Below are 21,268 nucleotides of genomic sequence, written 5' to 3' on the forward strand. Positions count from 1 at the left end.
GGTGCAGGGGTGCTGACAGGCAGCCCGCAGCCCAGTGGGGTAGAACCTCCTCCTGATTCAGCAAGGGTGCTGGCAAGAAGCAACCAAAGAGAGCCTAGCAAGTGGAACAACCCACTGGTGTTTCTCTCGCTCCCTTCCTCTAAAATAATCAATCAATAAAAACTAAAATAAAAAATAAACCCTCTGGGTGTGGGGCCCCACCTGTGTCAGGTGGAGACACAGCTGAGCACTGAGCTCAGAGCACCTCCAACAGCTCACACCTGTGCTGAGGGAACCTCCAGGGGCCCGTGAGCTGCAGAGCATCCTGGTGGACAAGCCCATGGCCACTGGAATCAGAGGGCAGTAAGGGAAGTGCTGGTGCTGAAACATCCATCTTATTATAAAAACTGCTGTTTGAAATTTTAGCCCTGCTATTTTGGCTTCTGTAAATGGTTGCTTGATTAAGTAATAAGGAAAATAAGACTACTCCCACTTCAGAGAGGCCATTAAACCTTCCCTGGGTGAAGTTAGTGATGGCACCAAGCCAGGCCTATGGTTCAGGTGTGAAAGCCCCAGCACATAAGGCTTTATGAACTTGCAAAGGGAACCAGAAACACCCCTATTTGTGAGACAAAGATAGTAAAAACATATAAATAGGGATAGTTCCTCCATGTTTGGGCCCAGAATTTGAGAAACATTTTTTGGTCAATACAGAAAGTGAGGGGAAGAGGAAAAAAGAATGGGGGGAAGAGGGGGAACCTGGGAGAAGGGCCTTTTACTCTTAAGCAGAAAAGCAAGAGGGTTGTCTCCAGGCTTGGCGGGACGAGGTTGCTGGCTACTTCTTAAGCTTCTCCAGAATATTCAGCAGCACAATTTTAAGACAGGAGTGTACATAATACCTCAGACCACAACCAAGCCTGCTCTTCAGATTGGCTGGGGGATGAGGGTGTTGATGGCATCTGTACTTCATGGGTCAAATGTATAGGTTTACTTACTTTGCTTTGTCAATGAAGGTGCATATTCTAATTACTTGATAAACTAATTTTTACAATATAACCAAGTTTTTATATAAACCGTTCTCAAAACTGAAAAATATAAAATAAAATAATAAAAAAATAAACCCTCTGGCTTGCAGTGTTTCTAAAACAGAAAGTGAAGTTCTATCCCTTCCTGTTCATTCAACAAATACTTAATATGCTCCTTCAATAATCACACCGGGATGGGTTGTTTGTTTGTTTGTTTGTTTGTTTTGCTTAATCCTCGTCTGAGGACATTTTCCCATTTTTTTTTTTTTTTGAGAGAGAGAGAGAGAGAGAGAAAGAGAGAGAGAGAGAGGAAGGGAGAGAGAAAGACAGAAACTAATGTGAGATCCATCTCTTGCTGAATCCCAAATCAGGGCCCCGGATTGAACCTGCAACCCAGGTACTTCCCCTTCAGTCTGCCTGCAGAAGCACTATCCACTGAACCAAATCAGCACTTTATTTTTTTTTTAAGTCTTCCTCTAAGGCTATGTTCTTTTCATTGATTCTAGAGAGAGAGGAAAGGAGACGGAAAGAGAAAGAGAAGCATGGATCAGTTGCCCAAGCAATCTGACAGGGATGGAACCCACAACCTGTGTATGTGCCCTCACCTGGAATCGAACCCATAGCTCTTTGGTACATGGGAGGACACTTTACTGATCCACACCGACCAGGACCTGGAGGTACATTAAAAAAATTTTTTTTCAGATCTGCCCTGCCCAGGTGGCTCAATTGGTTGGAGTCTTAACCTGTACACCAAAGGATTTCCTGTTGGATTCTAGGCTACACATGCTTAGGTTTAGGTTAGATCCCGGTGGGTCATCAGGTGCAGAGGCAGCCTACTGGTATTTCTCTGTCACCTGAATGTTTCTCTCTCTAAAAAACAATTTTAAAAATATCCTCAGGTGAGAATTAAAAAAAAAAAAAAAATATATATATATATATATATATATATATATATATATATATATATATATTAAAGTTTTTTCAGATAGAAAATTTTCTTTCAATTTTATTTTTCACTTACAGTTCACATTCAATAGTGTATCTCAGTGGTCGGCAAACTGCGGCTCACGAGTTTGCCAACCGCTGCATGAGGCATTACCCTTACTCAGAAATTTTGACTTCAGGTTAAAGACATTAGTACATTATTAAAATGTTTTTTAAGTGTTTTTCCCTAAGGCAAACTCATTAGTCAATAGTGCAGCAAACCGTGGCTCCAGAGCCACAGTTTGCAGACCATTGTTCTATCCTATATAATAATAGTAAAACCCTAATATGCAAATAGACCTAATGGTGGAACAATTGGTCACTATGATGCACACTGACAACCAGGGGGTAGATGCTCAATACAGGAGTTGCTTGGTGGTCCGTGTGCTCCCATAGAAGGAGTACTGCTCAGCCAGAGCTGGACTCATGGCTGGTGAACATAGCGATGGTGGTGGGAGCCACTCCTGCCTCCACAGCAGTGTAGGACCCCTCAAGGGATGTCCAACTGCTGGCTTAGGTCTGCTCCCTACGGATCATGATAGCCCACAGCAGGGTCCTAAAAATCCACCAGTTTCTCAAAATGCCACTACAGTGACCTCAGGGTGTAGACCTCCTGAGGTGGGGTTGGAGAAAACTGAAATAATTACACACAAAAGTCTTCCATACCAAAAAAAATGTCTAGTCCAAGGAATTAGTTCAATTATAGAGATGAAGTACAAATCATCATATACTTGGTTGAACCTCTTCAACCAAATATGTTTTACTTAATTGCTATAGCAAGAGCACTGTATGATCAACAAAATTCTGTTATATTTTCCTACAATTAGAAGGGTATAAAAAAATCAACAGTTTGTGCTATAAATGTCATCCTTTCTAGGATTATCTATGAAACTTCAAAGACTTTAGTGGCTCCCGTCCTCCAAAGCAGTATGTGAAATTCCAATAATTTCAATAAAAACTAATGAAGGAAACCATATTAAATATTATTAACCAGTTAATTGCCTTTATTATCAGGAGTAATTAAAAGTAAATCCACACTATACTACAAAATTCTTCATAAGTAGCTTCTAGTTTAAAAAGAAATATGAAAAAAAATAAAAAGAAATATGAAAAACAAAAACGTTTGCATATTCTCTAATTTCTACTTTTCAGCTTCAAACTGTTTCATCCAGCAATGTCTCTTTTCTTCTTCTTGAAACTGATTTTCTTCTCTATCCCTCTGAGCTTTGAGAGTTTCTTTCTCTCAATTTTCTAGTTCTTTCTGTTTATCTTGCCAAGCTTCAAAAGATTGCTTACATCTTTCTTCCACTTCACAGTATTCAAAATTTATTTCACCATCATCTGCAGTTATAAAGAAAAATGTTATGTTTAAGATTAAAACTGTCAAAAGTGATCTATTGTGAAGTATAAAAGTAATTTTGAAAAGAAGAAATAATTTCAACATAATACCAAAGAAAAAGTGATAAAATAAAAATCCTATATAATAAAAGGCTAATATGCAAATTGACCGAATGGCAGAATGACTGGTCACTATGCAAGATCTGCCCCCTAGTGATCAGTAAAGTTTTCAGATGACTGCAGCCTTACTCAATATCTGATGCCAAATGCATAAAATATCCAAGCAAGAACTGCTTGGCTAACCCCAGTCATAAAAGATAATAACAAATTGTTATTTCAACTCACCAAGTTTGTTTTGCAGTAATAACCAGAACATTTACTCTAACCCATAAAAACAAACACATAAACAAATACCCTCAATGGCTCTGATGTCTACAACTGGGAGCCCTAATCAATACATTTATATTCATAAATTGAGTTAGACTCTGGCTTCTATTGTATGTGTTATGACTATACAATTGTATTTTTTTAAATATGTACCTTTTTATAACTATATTAGTATATAGCCTACAGATTTTGCTCCTAGATGGTTTGTAATAATTCTATTGCAAAATTATTTCTAGTTTCGAAAGACATTTGAAAAGAAATACATTTCCACCATCTTGCCAGATTATTGATGTACAATAAAAATATTTTTTTATCAATAAATACTGATAATTTTAATTTTCTTGGAAAATTATTCATTAAAACTATTAAACCTATTTGACTAGAGCTGTATAGGAGATCCTCTCATAATTTTCTAAACCACTGCCATAATTGTAGTTATATAAACTTTCATATAACTAATCTAAACCAATAAGAGAGAAACATGCAAATTAACCATCACTCCACTATGTCCACCAGACAATCAGGAGAGAATATGCAAATTAGGAGGAGAAAGATGGTGGCTGCCCAGCTGCTCCAGGCACGTAGTGGCCAGTGGAGCAGGACGCCTGCTATGAGATGGAGGACAGGGGGCGAAGGGATCTTCAGGAGCAGCTGGCCACAGTGAAGACGAAGATGGCAGACTCCAGCTGGAGTCTAAAGCAAAGATGAAGACAGCAGACTCTAGCCGTAGCCTGCAGCAAAGACAAAAGAGGCAGACTCTGGCTGGAGTCTACAGCAAAGGCGGCAGACTCCGGCTGGAGTGAAGGCCTGGGTCCCAGGTGTCAGAGGAAAACCAGTACTGGAAGCCAAGGGAAGGAAGGCCTATTACACACATCTCTTCGTGCAATAGGCCTCTGGTTTTCTATAATTGTTATCTTTGGCTTTTTTCATAATTAAGCTATATAATTGGCAATATACTTTTATTTTCATTGTATAAAACTTAATAAAAATAAATTATCATACTATTAAAATCTCTCAAAACTCAACTATAAATAATCACTGCCAAAATCTGAAGTATCTATAGTATATAACAAGTCTTTACATATCCATTCATACAGATGCTCAGGACAAAAATCTTGGAGCCATTTTTTTCTCTTTCACACCAATCCATCAATACATCCTTTTGGTTCTTCTACCATAAAAATGGTTTCGAGAATATGACCATTTTCATCATTTATACTCAAACTAGAGGCCTGGCACACGACATTCGTACCCTGGAGGGGGGGAGTCCCTCAGCCTGGCTGGTGCCTTCTCACAGTCTAGAACTCTACAGGGGATGCATGCCTGCCAGCTTAGGCCCAATCCCTAAGCTGGCAGTCAGACATCCCTCTCATAGTCCAGGGCTCTCGCAGTCTGGGACACATCGCTCCTTATTGTCTGCCTGCAGCGGAGGCGGGAGGGGTTCCCACCACCACCACTGCACTTGCCAGCAATGAGCCTAGATTCTGGCTGAGTGGAGCACACTGACCACCAGGGGGAGCTCCTGTGTGAACGTCTTCCCCTGGTGATCAGTGCATGCCATAGTAACTGGTTGTTCCACTGTTTGGTCGATTTGCATATTAGCCTCTTATTATATAGGACTAAAAGCCCGGTGCATGAAAATTCATGCACTGCAGGGATTAGGGGTCCCTCAGCCTCTCACAGTCCAGGAGTCCTCAGGGGATGTCCTACTGACATCTGTGGGAGGTGACCTGACAGGTCGACCAGGGGATGGTGCTGCTGCCCCCCCCCACCACCTCCAACCCCGGTGGCTGCTGGTTGCCGCCCCCTCCACCATCACCCTTCCCTCCCTCTGCCCGCTGGCACATGCTTTGGCTGGCCTGGCACCACATGCATGCTGGCCCCTGCCTACTGGTCATTTTTCTGTTCAGTCGATTTGCATATTAAACATTTTATATAGGATTACTCTCATCTCTAACTATTGTAATAATCCACCATGATTCATAAGAGCCCTATATGATCAGACACTAGTATTCTTAGATATAATCCCAAAGGCTCACTGTTCTTCAAATATATTAAGCCCACTCAATGTGTCTTGGCATTTACAATTCCTTCTTTCTGGAACATCAGCTCACTAGATATCCTCATGGTTCATCTTCTCTTTCATTAACACATTCATGTGGCTTACCTTCTCAGTAAATAGCACCGCCCCCTAGGGGCCTTCCCTAACTACCCTATCTAAAATAGCAACCTCCAGCCGGGTCGGGTTTGGCTCAATGGATAGAGCGTTGGCTTGGGGACTGAAGGGACCCGGGTTCGATTCTAGTCAAGGGCATGTACCTTGGTTGCGGGCACATCCCCGGTGGGGGGTGTGCAAGAGGCAGCTGGACGATGACTCTCTCTCATCGATGTTTCTAACTCTCTATCTCTCTCCCTTCCTCTCTGTACAAAATCAATAAAATATATTTTAAAAAAAATAGCAACCTCCAAACTCTATCCCTTTATTTTGAATTTTTTTTTCTTTCATAGCATTTATATGTACCGGAACATTACATATTTATTTATTTGTTTATTATCTATCTGTCCACACTGGAACATTAGAAAAGTAGAGAAGAAGCTTTGCCTATTCTTTTCTTTTTAATAGAATTTATTGCATGGCATAGTGAATTCAATACATTAAAAAAAGTTTTCTTGTCAGTATTAGCACATAATGAAGAATTTTAAAACACTGTTGAATTAACACTTCAAAAATTTTAAATCATGTTCCATAAAAAAATAAAGCCTAATAGTGTTATAAAGTATTAATTTACACTAACCTCCATATCAAAGTGTTTTAAAAAAGGATTCCACACTAAAACCAATAATCTAAGAAGTAAAAATTCAATCACATATTTTTAAAAAGGTTCTCATTTAAACAAAATACAACAGAAGGTATAAAATAGGCAACAACTACAAAATTTACATTGACTTGTCCTACTGGAAAGTTCTGCAAACCAGATAAACTTTGGATATTTTTTAAAAAAATCCATATTCCAAAAGAATGTTTACAATACTTTATGCCCAATTAAGGAAACACATGATAACATTAAGCATTCTACATTTTTTTTCTTTCAGTTGCTACTTATTTGCCATTATTACAGGACTATTCTAAAATTTTAGTTTTAAGAAATCATTATCCCCCATGATCATTTTCATAGATACAAAGGCTGTTCTGAAGTATAGAAACATTAAACAAGTTCACATATGTGGCCTTCACTATAATATGGCCTGTATATTATTCTATCAATCTCATTTTGTTTACTCTGAAAATTCAGTAATCCAAATCATGAGTGTTACACAATTTCTTTCAAATTCCAAAAATTTGAGTAATTTGATTCAGATCTTTTGAATTTACAGAGTATCTTTCTTTCAGGAAGCATAAAGTCATTTATATTCAGTATTTTTACTTTATTTACATTTCTTGCCCCAATCTGTTTAGAATTAGCCTCTGAGGTAAAATGATCACTGAAAATAAAAATTTTAAACTGTAGAATTTATTATTTGACATCTTCTTGGGTAAATTCAACTCTTTTCCTTGCTAATAGAAAAATATAAAGCCTTCCAAACTAGTACATTGCACCAGTTTGAAATGCAATTCTTATATTATTTTTGAAATCTCATTGGTTGAGATTAGGCTAAAATTTTAGAGATCAAGCTTAAATAAATTAAATAATTTTTTAGTCAAATGTAAAAATGTCTGCTTATATCTAAGGAAAAAACTGAAGGAGCAAAAGAAAACTAGAAAGCTCATTTGTATGGAATATAAATGTATCATTTAAACAAAATCTCTATGGACATTTAATTAAAATCTATGAATGTCAACTGCAGATGGGTTAATATTTTCTTCTTTCTAAAAAGAAATAAATTGTGGATTTTACTAATAAGGTATTGCTAATCTAAAAAGAAAATACAAGATGAAATATAATGTATTAGAAAAGCAAGGTTTTCCTCACAAACCAAATTATCTTTGCTGAAGTAAAATGAAGTGAAAACTCTACAATTTGAGATATTTAGTGATTTATGTTGGATAAGTTGCAAAAATGTTCATAGAAAATATCTAAGAAGTAACAATTTTTTCAATAAGTAATAATATAGGATATAGTATTATTTTTTAAGACATATTTAGTTAAAAAAAACAATTTATCTTCTTAAAGTTACTGGTGATGGGAAGGCAAGAGAGGAAGAAGTAATAGAGCCTCTTAAAGGCAAATTGGCATCTCCCCTACTCTTTACTTTGACTCGTAAAATATTTTTGTACTTTGTTGTAATTTCTCTAAATATATTCAGCGGGGTTGTTAGAAAAATTAAGTACAACGTAAAGTTGACACTGAGGATGGAGAAACTTAAGGAATTTCCCTATTTCTTTTTAATAGCAATCTAGAAAGGAAATTTTACCTCCTTTGTAGTTAATGGTTGGATACAGTAGAATGTGTATCAAAGAACTAAAATTTCATATTTACAGATTTAAATTTTCCTTAACATTCTTCATAAAATGTGGCTGAGGTTGAGGCTTTTGAATATCAAAAAGCTGGGATGAGAATGCAGACAATTTTACTAAAAATGTTTTGGCAAACATTTTATTGATATTAAAAATGAAAATATAGTTGGATCTTTAAAGTGACATTTCATGTGTTCTATCAGCATTTGCAAAAAAAAAAAAAAATTAGATTCTTTGGAAAAAATTTGAACTTGATATTATGGAGACAGAATGAAGAATAACCCTTACTGGTCAGATACTTGTCATTTACCGAAGGATCTGTAATTGTATTAGGTGGACAAAGGGCTGTCAAGGGAGCTTCTCTATCTGCTACTTACTCAGCAAAAGGAACAAACAAAAGCATCTAATTCCCTCAAATGCTAAATTTAGGTCTAATACCAAGGCTCTCATTCATTTTAAAAGGCATTAGGTTTATATTTTAACCAGCTGAACTGGCTTTAGAATGAAAGAGCATAGAGTGGCTAACATATCTTGTATATTATTTCTAGAAAACGTGAAATTCCACTGCCTTTGGAATTACTTGTTATTTGGAAATTTCTTAGCAAAAAAAAAGGAAAGACAATTTGACCTCTGACTTCCAGAAGAATGTTGAAGGTCACAAGCAAAGAATGAGAGGTTTTTTGTCTCTCGCCTCCCCCCCCCCCTCCAAGTTATAAGGTACTAGAGTGGTTCATTGGTCTAACCCAGCAACTTTCAACCAGTGTGCTGCACCTGGCATGCTGCAAGAATCGTCACAACAGAGAATATTGACTATTTAGTCAGGGGCACAGACCTCTCTCCCCTTAGATTGTCAATTAGATAAATGCCAACAGCCAACACAACAGCTGTCCAGTGTGGATGAATCAAAATTATACCTATTTTTTTTTTTTTGTCAGAATGGCAAATACATATTTTTTGGTGTGCTGCAGAATTTTAGTAATTAGTTTATGTGTGCCATGAGATGAAAAAGGTTGAAAATCGCTGGTTTAACCTACTCATTTTGCAGATGAGAAAACTGAGACATCAATGTCTGGCACCAAGACAATTTACTCACACTTCTGTCATGTAATTAAAATGACCCTAACACCCAGTCTCCTCTCTTTTGTCTCTCTTTCTTCTGAAGCACACCTGGTAAATTATAATAGTATACCATCCTCCACCAAAATATAAAAGGTTAGCTGTGGTTTCCTTTGGAGAAAGGAGAAGGAATTAAGATAGTGGGAGGTGGGAGCAGGGGCAAGAGAGGGGATGGTTAGGGATATTACAGTTAAATGGTGAGCCATATGTATTAATGCATAAATTTATACAAAATACTAAGCCTGAACATCAACAGGCCCAAACTTCAGAGATCAGAAACACCACAGTGAAACTGAGTGCTACTATAGAAATTTAAGCTATACCTTCAAGGAAATAGCAAACCACTGAAAACTGTGGATGCCATTTTTGTGTCCTTTTAATGACTAGTTCTATATATTAGGTTTCCCTATACTGGGAAAAATATTGTAACATAAAACATAGCAATTTGAAGCAATTCAGGTTCTCAAGATTAAAAAAGGAATGATTTAAAAAAAAAAAAAACGTATGCTATAAACATATTCCCAGATTATATATATAATTTTTAAAATCAATCTTTATTGTTCATATTATTACAAAGGTTCCTCATTTTTCCCCCCCTCCACCAGGTTCCCACCCCACCCACCGCCCCCTCCCCATCCCCCATTGTCCTCATCCATAGGTGCAGTTTATGTTCAGTCTCTTCCTCCCTCCCATTCCCCGATAGTAAATCCCTTCTCAGATAGTACAGTGTTTTTCAACCTTTTTTGGGCAAAGGCACACTTGTTTCATGAAAAAAATCACGAGGCACACCACCATTAGAAAATGTTAAAAAATTTAACTCTGTGCCTATATTGACTATATATAAAGTAATTCTCTTGAATAGGAATCAAATAAACACAAAGAAAGTATTTTATAATTACTTTATTATGAAATATTAAGTAAACAAAATAGTGAAAAATTATAAAATTCTTGTCTTGTCTGCACCTACGGCACACCAGGCAACATCACTAGTGTGCCGCGGAACATTGGTTGAAAAACGCTGAGATAGTAAATCAGTTACTTAGCATTTTCTCATATCAATAATACCACCACATGCCCAATGATACATTTCACACAAAAGACATTTCCAAATAGGTCAACCAGCCTCATCCAGGCCCCACCCAAGGCACTCACAGATCAACACCCCAGCCCTATACTAACTCAACACATCCAGATCTAAGCCTTCATCACTCGATTCAGCAGACCCTCAAGTTCCCACAATAGTTTCCAGCCATGTCTGAGAGGCAGCCGTGGGGCAGGGGCAGGCGAAGAGTGAGCTGTTCCGGGCCTGGGTGTTCCGGGCCTGGTCTCTGTTGCTCTGGTTCGTTCCACAACCAGCTGCTCCGGGTCTGGTCACCGCCGCTCCCGGCCTAGTTGCTCTGGACCTGGCTGCTGCTGCTCCAGGCCTGGCCATACCAGACCTGGCTGCTCTGGGCCCGGCTGCCCCGGGCCCAGCTGCTCCGAGTCTGGCCACTCCCAGCCTGGATGCTCTGGGCTTGGCTACTGCTGTTCTGGACCTGGCTGCTCCCAACCTGGCTGCTCTGGGCCCGGCTTCTCCGGGCCCGGCCACTCCGGGTCTGGGTGTTCCTGGACTGGCCACCCTGGGCTTGGCTGCCTCCGCCTCAGGCCTGGCTGCCACTGCCCCAGGTCTGGCTGCTCCAGTGCTGGCTGTTGTTGCTCTGGATCTGGCTGCTGCTGCTCTGGGGCCTGGCCGTTGCTGCTCCGGGCCCGGTTGCCATTGCTTTGTGCCTGGGCACTCTAGGCCTGGCCGCCGCTGTTCCAACATTCTGTCCTTTTTTTTTTTTTTTTTAAACTTATTTATGTTGCAATGTTGGCTGGTGAGTTGAGTTCTGACTTAGTCTTTGAATTTTCAAGATCTTCTTTGTATTCTTTCTTAAGTAATTTTACTATCTTTTGCTCTCACTTGATTTCTTCACATTGAGAACTTTGGTTTCTTCCTCCTTGTCCTGGGAGCTCAGCAGATTGGCCTGTGGCACCGCTTTGTTCTCCGCGGGCTCCTGCGCTGCTCCAGCCTGTTGCCGGGGTCGGCGCTGCCCAGGAAGCAGCCCCCAGCCTTGGCTCCATTGCCCGTGCTCAGAGGTCAATGGCTCAGGGGCAACCCCCTCCCGGGGGCCCCGTCGCCCGGCTCCCTGCCGGCGCCCAGCTGGCCAGTGTCAGGCAGGGGCTCCTGCTCCCTGTCGCATTCCTCCAGTCTGGAGCTTTTTTTTTTTTTTTCTCCTTCTCCCTAGGGGAGTCCAGGATCAGAGTCAACAGACTGTCCTCTGCGCGCAGTGCGCGCAACTCTGGGGGCTCCACTTTTTGCCACTCCCCTGGGATTCCACCTCACAGCCCCGTCTCTCCCTGCCCGAGCCTGGGTCCCCAGGGTCTGGTCCAGGACTGGGGTTCAGAGCAGTCCGGACTGAGGCTCAGCGCCGCTGGAGGCTTTGTTTCTTCACGCTAGGGTAATCCAGCATCAGAATCAACATTCAGTCCTCTGCACTCAATGTGCGTGCGACTCCGGGGGCCCTGCTTTTCGCTGCTCACTTGGGATTCCGCCTCACAGCCCCGTCTCCCCCGCCGGAGCCTGGGTCCCCAGGGTCTGGCTCATATCTGGGGCTCAGCGCTGCCGGTTCGGGGATTCAGCCCAGGCTGGGGGTTTTATTTCCTTCCTGCTAGGGAACGCCAGGCAGCACCCAGCCCTCTCCTCCTCTCCTCCTCTCTGGCTGTGACCTCTCCGTGCACGCGCGTGCATGTGCGAGCGCACAGCATGTCTCCGTACCTTAGGCTTTTTTTCAGCTCCTCTGATTTTCCTTCTGGTTTTCTCTTTCCTTTTTGTTGTAGAATTTTCAGTCAGTCGACTACCTGTAGGTCTGGGCGATGTCCACTCTACATTTTAGTTGTATTCCATTGAAATTGTTGTGTGCTGCTGCGGTTAGGTGTCTACCTGAGCAGCCATCTTGGATCCTCCTCCAGATTATATTTTTTTAACTTCTGCAGTTTCTGGAATTTCATTATGGAACTTCCTTCTTGCATATTAATCAAATTTCTATAGAGTACAAAATTTTCATTTTTCCCCCCCAGTAAAATCTGTTCAGAAATTCATTTGGGCAGAAATACTTTTATCTATCATGAGTTGAAAAGAAATAGGTTTCAGTAAGAAAAATACAGGGATCGATAAAGAACTTTTTTTTTTTTAGAAAAATATACTGTATATAATACATTTTGAAAGTTATACAGACCATGTCCTTTTATTTAATGTGAAGGCACAACTTTAACATAGTTAAAAGCAAATGTATTTTAATCACGAATGACATAGTTGACAGTACCAGCTCTTAAAAATGTATATTTGCGAGCATGTCATTGAAGATTCTTTCAGATTGTCAATTCTAAAAGCAAAACTCTTTTGCAGAAAATCAGTTGAAACATTATGGCAGGTCCACATGATATTACTGTTGGGTAATCTATTCACCAGCAGCCACAGGGGTTTCTTCACTTGTTACATAGTCCTGCTGGTTCACCATCTGATAGCTGTTTCCTTTCCAGAGCTTTTTCATTTCTTTATGTCTCCAAGCAACAATTGAGGCAGTAATAAGTGTGCACGGTACTAAATAGAGGAGAGCAGGTTGCCCTTTTTTCATCAGCACCAGAACAACAAAGGTAATTATCATGCCAACAGCATAGGCAATTGTGGAGGAGACATAGTAGATAGAAGAAGAACTAGTCGGCTGATCAAATCTTCTACAGAATGCAATCAACAGGCCTGGTACAATAATGTCTCCAAAACCCAATATGGAAACTGGCATGGGGCATACACTCATTGCTGAGAAGTATGCCAGCATTGGTACTTTGATGTCTACTGGTAACTTTTCATTATTTCCAAGAGGTCCAGCTGCAAGTTCAACCAGGATACTCTCACCATTCTTTGCGATGAACGGTGTTATGAAAACAAAAAACACATCATAGAAGAGGAGAAGGCCTAGAAGTATCACACATGACTTGAAGTTGGGTAACTTCATTGTTTTAATTAAATTCAGGCAGAAAGCAATCCCCAAGATATCCTGTAAAATCCAAGCCCACCTATCTTCATTTCTAAACACAGCCCAAACAGCAGCTATTGCTATGCACAGTTCAGAGAAAAAAATAAGTCTCACTGCAATGCTTTTGCCACAACACACAATTGTGCATTGTCCATATGGAATCCTATGAATTAGTGCAGCAAGACAGTTGTATAGACTCATTGCTGATGCTATGAAGAAAATTGCTATCATAACATAAACCAACCATTTGTGGAAGAAAATAAGACCATCATAATATAGCAGATGGCCACAAATATTACAACAGTTAAGAGGACTGAAAGTTAAATATTCGTCCTTCTTTCTCATTTCTCTGTCTTCAGTGTCTGCCATTGCCTTCATGCTTTCCAATTCAAGTAGTCCACTCCAGTATCCTCCTAATGCCACAGTGAACACAGAAATTACAAAAATAACCACCATCGTATAGTCAAAGTTAGAACTTGACAGTGAATACATTTTCACAGTAATGTTATCTCCAAGAGCCTGCTTTATCTTTTAATTCTTTGTTGTTTATAAATGCAATCAGTATTTTCACATCATCAAATGCAGATCTGTTCCCTGAGGGAGCAAATACAATACTGTTATTAGCAACCAACAATGCTTCAGCACCTCCGGTTTCTGCAATTCTGGCTTTTTCAAGAAAATGGCAGGTTCCCCACTGAACCACAACTGCTTTGTTCTTTATTCCATCAGGAGGAATATCAGAAGTGTCACACAGTGGTATGGAAGTCAGATTCTTCAAACTAAAGGAAGTTGCATTTTCTAGTGTTCTTGGCAGAGCTGTCCAATGAGGGTTATAGACCATGCAGTAGTCCTTAGATGGTAAAGGTGTGCCAATTCCAGACGCATGCAGGATTGCTTCCTGAGCAGCTGTCAGCCGGAGGAGGACGACCCAGAGCGGGGTGGCCCTGGCGCAGAGCCTCAGAGCCGCAGAGCAGCGGGTGCAGTGGCCCCATCGGTGAGCTGGGAAACAGGAGGCGCTGCTGAGCGGGTGGGCTCGGGCTCAGGGTCCCAGGGTGCTGCCTCTGTAGCCAAGCCGGACCCCCCCCCCCCGGGTGGCGGGGCTCTGATTGGCTGGTGGGCGTGGCGGAGTGATGGTTAATTTGCATATTACTCTTTTATTAGGTAGAATAATTCCCAGGAGTAAATTTGATCAGTTGAAGAAAATAAATATTATTAGGCTTTTTATATAAATTATACTTTTCTCCAAAAAGATACACAAACTGATACTTTTAAAATAGTCCCATGATTAGTTTTCGTTTTTTTTTGTTTTTTTTTTTTTTTTTTAGTTTTCTTTAAAGTAATAGAATGTCTGGTTTTAATTAAGGCTGGTTAAACAAATATTGGTGATTAGTATTTATTGGAGATATAAGGAAGGTTAGTAAGAAAAACAAATGAACTAAATTGAACAGTCCAATATACTATATATATATTATATTAGAGACTAAATATATGCATGAAAGAAGAGGTACATACTTTAAACAGTTTGATTTTCTTCATTTTAGGTAAATTATTCTCACAAGAAAATGTATCTTTCAAGCAGATAAAAACTGTACTTAAAGCATCAGTATCTTCTAAGTCCCGAAGAATGAGCTCTTCAGCAGTTTTACTCTTATTCTTTATGATGTCAATACAGTGAAGAACTGACTCCGATAATTCAACTAAGTCCTGAAAATTCAATAATGAAAGAAAGTATAAAATTTTTTATTAAAACTATGTATCAAATATCTCCTCCTTCATTCCACATAAAAAATATGAGAAAATGCATAGATGAGGTAAAAGGCTGTAAAGAACATAATTCATCTCAGACCTGTCAGAATAGCTATCATCAATAAATCAACAAATGACAAGTGCTGGTGAGGATGTGGAGGAAAGGAAACCATTATGCACTGGCGGTGGGAATGCAGACTGGTGCAGCCATTGTGGACAAATAGTATGGAGTTTGCTCAAAAAATTAAAAATGGTACTGCTTTTTGACCCAGTGATCCCACTTCTGGGAATATGTCCTAAGAATCCCAATACACCAGTCAGAAAGGATATATGCATCCCTGTTTATAGCAGCATGATTTACAATGGCCAAGATGAGCAGATAAAAATCTGTGGTACCTTTATACAATGAAATACTATATCGCTCTAAAAAAGGAGGAACTTTTACCCTTTGTGACAGAATGGATGGCCTGGAGAGAATTATGCTAAGCAACATAATCCAGTCAGAGAAAGATAAATACCATGTTATCTTACTAATATGTGGAATCTAATGAATAAAATAAACTGATGTACAAATTGGAACCGGAAGCTTGGATATGTGGGACAGACTGGATGGTGTCCAAGGGGAGGGGAGGAGGGTGACTGGATAAAGAAGGTGAAAGCTTTAGCTGAAGAACATGTGTGCTTACCCTGTGGACACTGACAATATTGTGGAGAAGCCCAAGGGAGCAGGAAACGGGGGAGGGGGACACCTGCAAACATTAAAATGTTTTAATAAAATAATATAAAAAACTGCAAAACAAGGGCCTATTTCAAACAAATATATATGGTGAAAATTTGCTTTTCATTTTCAGGTGTTATGAATTATATCTATGATTCTGTTGAATTTCATAATCACATGAATAATATCAGGATATTTAGTTTCATTTAAATTAAGTGTGGCTAAAAAGACATAATAATGTGAAAAAATATTAAATTTTCTCAAATATTATATGTAGGTTATTGAAATCCTAATTAAAACTGAGAATATAGTTATTTTTTGAAAGTTGGCAAGTGAGTTTTGTGTGTTTTAAAAAATATATATTTTATTGATTTTTTACAGAGAGGAAGGGAGAGGGATAGAGAGGTAGAAACATCAATTAGCTGCCTCCTGCGCACCCCCTCCTGGGGATGTGCCCACAACCAAGGTACATGCCCCTGACTGGAATTGAACCTGGGACCCTTCAGTCTGCAGGCCGATGCTTCATCCACTGAGCCAAACTGGCCTCGCTATGTTGTTGTTGTTTTTAAACTTAGTTGAGAAGCTTTTGAAATTGCAAAACAAAAAATTGGACTCATTTGAAATTGAAAAATATAAAACTGTAATACAGCAAACATTAATAATAATGGAAAATATAGATAATCTTGGATAGATCATATGTAAAACACTAAATGTATAAAAAGATAAAATAAGTCAATTGAGAAAAGTTGGATTATTCAACAAGTGACACTAGAAATATTAGCTAAGTATGTTCAAGAAAATTTCAAATTAGATCTTCATTTTATAACATAAATTTCCATTGGATTAAGAGTTTTGAGGTAAAGAAAGGAATCATAAACAGACTTTTAAAGCATATAAACATTGGAAGAAATATACAAGTGAAAAGATAACATGTTTGATTAAAAAAAAAAAGCATTACCTCTATAGATCTAAAATTTTCACATAAAGTTTGCTTCCATCCATATATATTCATATTAGAATGTTCATGATTAATGTTAAAAAGCAGGATCCATCCATATATATTCATTGGAAGAAATATACAAGTGAAAAGATAGCATGTTTGATTTTTTTTTTTAAAAGCATTACCTCTATAGATCTAAAGTTTTCACATAAAGTTTGCTTTCATCCATATATGTTCATATTAGAATGTTCATGATTAATGTCAAAAAGCAGGATACAATGTTAAAAATCCAGCTTCTAGTATATACATAATGGTATAATCCCAATTTTACCCAAAAAATACACATATAGAATGTGGATGATTTTTATCTTCAATAAACTTTTATCTTTAATAAGGTGATTTTTATCTTCGATAAACTTTTATATTTAAATATCAATTTACACTGTTTAAAGATGATCCTAAGGTTAAACATGAGATAAATACACAAAACACATTGAGAAAGTAAAGTATCTCCTAAAAAGTTTCCTCCAATTAAAGGGCTCAAAAGTCCCAAACTTACTACTTCTAGCATCACTCTCATTACCCTGGGTTTCTGAGTTTGAATCAGTGTCTACATCATCTTTTTCCAAAGAAGAAATGCTGATTTTGTCCAATTCAGCCTCTATTTCTTCATTGATCTTTACATCATCATTATCTTCCATCATCCTTCACAATAAATCACAGAACTGAAGAAAATTAAAGAGGCTAATGCTAATATAAGCTGTGGGTTCTTTAATGTATCATAATTATCCAACATTGTTTTATATACACATTTTAGTTTAACAAATGTTCATCATACCTTATCATGTCTGTACCATATATTTAAGAATAATGTTTGACTACAAAATAGGTTTATTACTAGACTTTTAATTCTCTAAGGCAGTGTTTCCCAAAGTGCGGTACGCATACCACCAGGGGTACAGGAAGAGTTTGGTGGGAGTACGCGTTGCACCGGAGTTTGGTGGGGATATGCACTGCACCGTGCTTAGCTGTGCCTAATTCTAAGTTCTCATGAGTACGAGGGGTACTCAGCGTTACGAAAATTATAGAAGGGGTACACATATGTCAAAAGTTTGGGAAACACTACTCTAAGAGTAAAGTTACATGGAATAAGCTGGCTTGCCTTCCTGAACCAAGAAACTTTACAAAAGAACTCATCCTAATAGAAATGATTAATAGAAACATAAGGCTAGTTTCTATTCTTTAACTCAGAGTTGTTAATTTTAGCAGAGAGAGCCGTGTTTTGCAACAATAACATGAAATATTGGGTAATGATGGCATGTAAAATAAAAATTTATTTCATTTAAATCTTTTTTTTAATATATTTTATTGATTTCAGAGGGGAGAAAGAGATAGAAAAATCAATGATGAAAAGAAATCACTAATTGGCTGCCTCATGCATGCTTCTGACTGGGGATTGAGTCATGTCCCTGACCTGGAATCAAACCATGATCTCCTGGTTCATAGGTCAATGCTCATGCTCAATCACTGAACCATGCTGGATGGGCCATTTAAGTCTTTAACACTTGTGCCGAAACCCGTTTGGCTCAATGGATAGAGCGTCGGCTTGGGGACTGAAGGGACCCGGATTCGATTCTGGTCAAGGGCATGTACCTTGGTTGTGGGCATATCCCCAGTAGGGGGTGTGCAGGAGGCGGCTGATGGATGACTCTCTCTCATCGATGTTTCTAACTCTCTATCTCTCTCCCTTCCTCTCTGTACAAAATCAATAAAATATATTAAATAAATAAATAAATAAATAAATAATAAATCTTTAACACTTGTAATGGATATATTTCAGTATATTTTCTTGTCATCATCATCATCGTCATCGTCATCATCATCATCATCATCATCACTATCATTAGCATCCAAGTATTAAGTAGCTGTGACAAGGCAGGCACTAGAAGACATTTGTATAATGGATAATCTTCAGAGTGACTTAAAAGGTTAAGGGTCATTACAGTCATTGCATAGACGAAAACACTCAGGTTTGAAGAGGTTACTTAACTGTCCATAGCCATTACATTAATAAGTAATGGGGGCAGGATCCTAATTCAGACATCCTGAATTCAAATCCTGTTCTTCACTACCAGATGGTCCCCAAGCTCAAGCTATTCATCTCCCCAGCAATCTTTCTGAACATCTCCTTTTCTAATAATCTTCAAATTATCATAACCCATTAGCAGATCAAAAAGTTAATTTAGTGCCTCTTGATTATCAAGTTTTAATGACAGGATAGGATAGAAAATATTAGAATAGGCCAGAAAAGAAACTATAATTACACTATATATGCTAAAGATAAGAATTGTTTAACAAACAAACATGTTTCTAAAGTATGAATGTGTGCGTGCTTGAATTATAACGTAACCTATTTTTTGTTGTTTGTTTTATTGCGGTTCTTGGTAAAAATAATTTTGAAAATAACTGTACTAGTCAGCTATTATTTTATTTTAGAGGCTATTCCAAACTTTCATTCTTTCCTCAAGTCCCTGGACTTTCGACTTCTGAACTCTGTCCTCTTGGATTTGTCTGCCTCTCTCTCTTCCTTTCTTCTTCCCTCCCTCTCTCCCTCTTTTACCTTCCCTCCCTTCCTCTTTTTTCCCCCTTATTTTACCCATCCATCTCAAAATCAACTTTTTTGGTAGATTCAAGACAGAATTATGCTGAGAAACCAAAGCATGAGATACTTTAGGATTCCATTTCTATATCATTTTTACATGTCACAATTTTATAAATGGAGAACATATAACTGGTTGATAAAGAGTTGGGAGTTGATTGTGTTGGAAGAAGATGGTTATGATGAGAAAAGGCCAACATGAGAGATTCTTATAATGTTGGAGCTGTTCAGTATATCTTCATTATGGTAGTAGATAAGTGAGTCTATTCAGATAAGAAAATTTATATAGGACATATACATATACAAATAAGTACAAGTAAAGCAGATTGCATCAATATAAATATCCTGGTCATGATATTATAATATAGTTTACAAAATATCATCACTGAGAGACACTGGACAGAGTGCATTTGTGTACAAGTATTATTTTTAAATATATATATTTTATTGATTTTTTACAGAGAGGAGGAGAAAGGGATAAAGAGTTAGAAACATTGATGAGAGTCATCGATTAGCTGCCTCTTGCACACCTCCTACTGGGGATGTGCCCGAAACCAGAATCGAACCTGGGACCTTTCAGTCCACAGGCAGACGCTCTATCCATTGAGCCAAACCGGTTTCGGCACAAGTATTATTTTTTAAGGCTGCATGTGAATCTACAATTACACCACTAAAATGTATAGATACCCTACATACTCAATAGGGAAAGTTAAATAAAATATAATGCAGCCAGGGAATAGAATATTATACTATAATAGTTCTCCAATAAAAATAAGCACACTTGCTATACTCCTCAGGAAATATAGCCACAGAGAAATAATTAAAAAATGGCAGGTATCTGAAAGATAGGCAGAGTAATATCACTCTTATGTAATCACACACACACCCTTTATTTTTAGACAGAAACATGCTGGAAGGCATTGAGGAACTTAATTTTCATTTCATACCTTTATGTTGAGTGATTTTTAAAATAATAAATATGCAGTACTTTCATAATTTTAAAAGCTAGTTTAAAAATACTCAGTTTCATCCACAACCTTTCTCACCTAAAAAACAAAACACCGCTGGTGCAAAATGTGATTCTGTAATCAAACCAACTTAAAGTGCAATCCAAAGGTTAGGTGAAACTTTTTTTTAACGTGCTATAAAGCAGATTACACAGGTATACAAAACTTTATGTAGAAAGAAAGACAGGAGACTAGGGGAAAGGTAAGAGTCACTTCCACTATATGTCCCTCTGTGCTCCTCGGCTGATCTTTGGATCAGCCCTGTCCAATTACATATTTGAGCACATTTGTAATCTTAAATTTTCTAGTTAGTAGCAACGTTTTAAAAAATAAAGAGAAACAGGTGAAGTAAACTTCAATACTATATTTTATGTAACTTGTTTTATCCAAAATAGTATTTCAAGGTATAATCAGTTAAAAACTGTTATGAAGTTCAACCTAAAAGGGCTACATTATTGTTTGCAAACTAAGTACTCAACATCTAACTTGCATTTTGCACCTACAGCACATTTCAAACCCTCAACCGCTTCCTTTAGCTGGTGGTTACCTGCCAGGTGAGTGCAGCTATGGACTGGTTCTGACGTGGAGACAGCAAACATTTAAAGTTTATAATGAGTCACTTAGAATTGGCTAAAGCCGCTAAACGTGGTAAATCTAAAGTAACTCTACCTTTCAACTATAATAAAAGGGGAGCAAAACTTAATTTTAAAAAGTAACCAGCATTATGTAAGAGAAAATAAAGAGAAAGAAAGAATAGAGAAGGGAGGGAGGAAAGAAAAGAGGAGAAAGGAAGGAGGGAAGGAGGGAGGGAGGACACCGTCATTGAGGGACCCTTAGAGCAGATCAAGTTTGACTGAG

The 21,268-nt window shown here is 38.3% G+C and overlaps 1 pseudogene; it reads right to left on the bottom strand.

The window, feature by feature from the left end:
* Positions 1 to 12,523: 12,523 nt before the first annotated feature.
* On the bottom strand, positions 12,524 to 14,876 carry LOC118730310 (annotated as a pseudogene).
* Positions 14,877 to 21,268: the final 6,392 nt, after the last annotated feature.

The sequence above is a fragment of the Pipistrellus kuhlii genome, unplaced genomic scaffold (genome assembly GCF_014108245.1).
Source record: "Pipistrellus kuhlii isolate mPipKuh1 unplaced genomic scaffold, mPipKuh1.p scaffold_m20_p_3, whole genome shotgun sequence".
Taxonomy (NCBI): Eukaryota; Metazoa; Chordata; class Mammalia; order Chiroptera; family Vespertilionidae; genus Pipistrellus; species Pipistrellus kuhlii.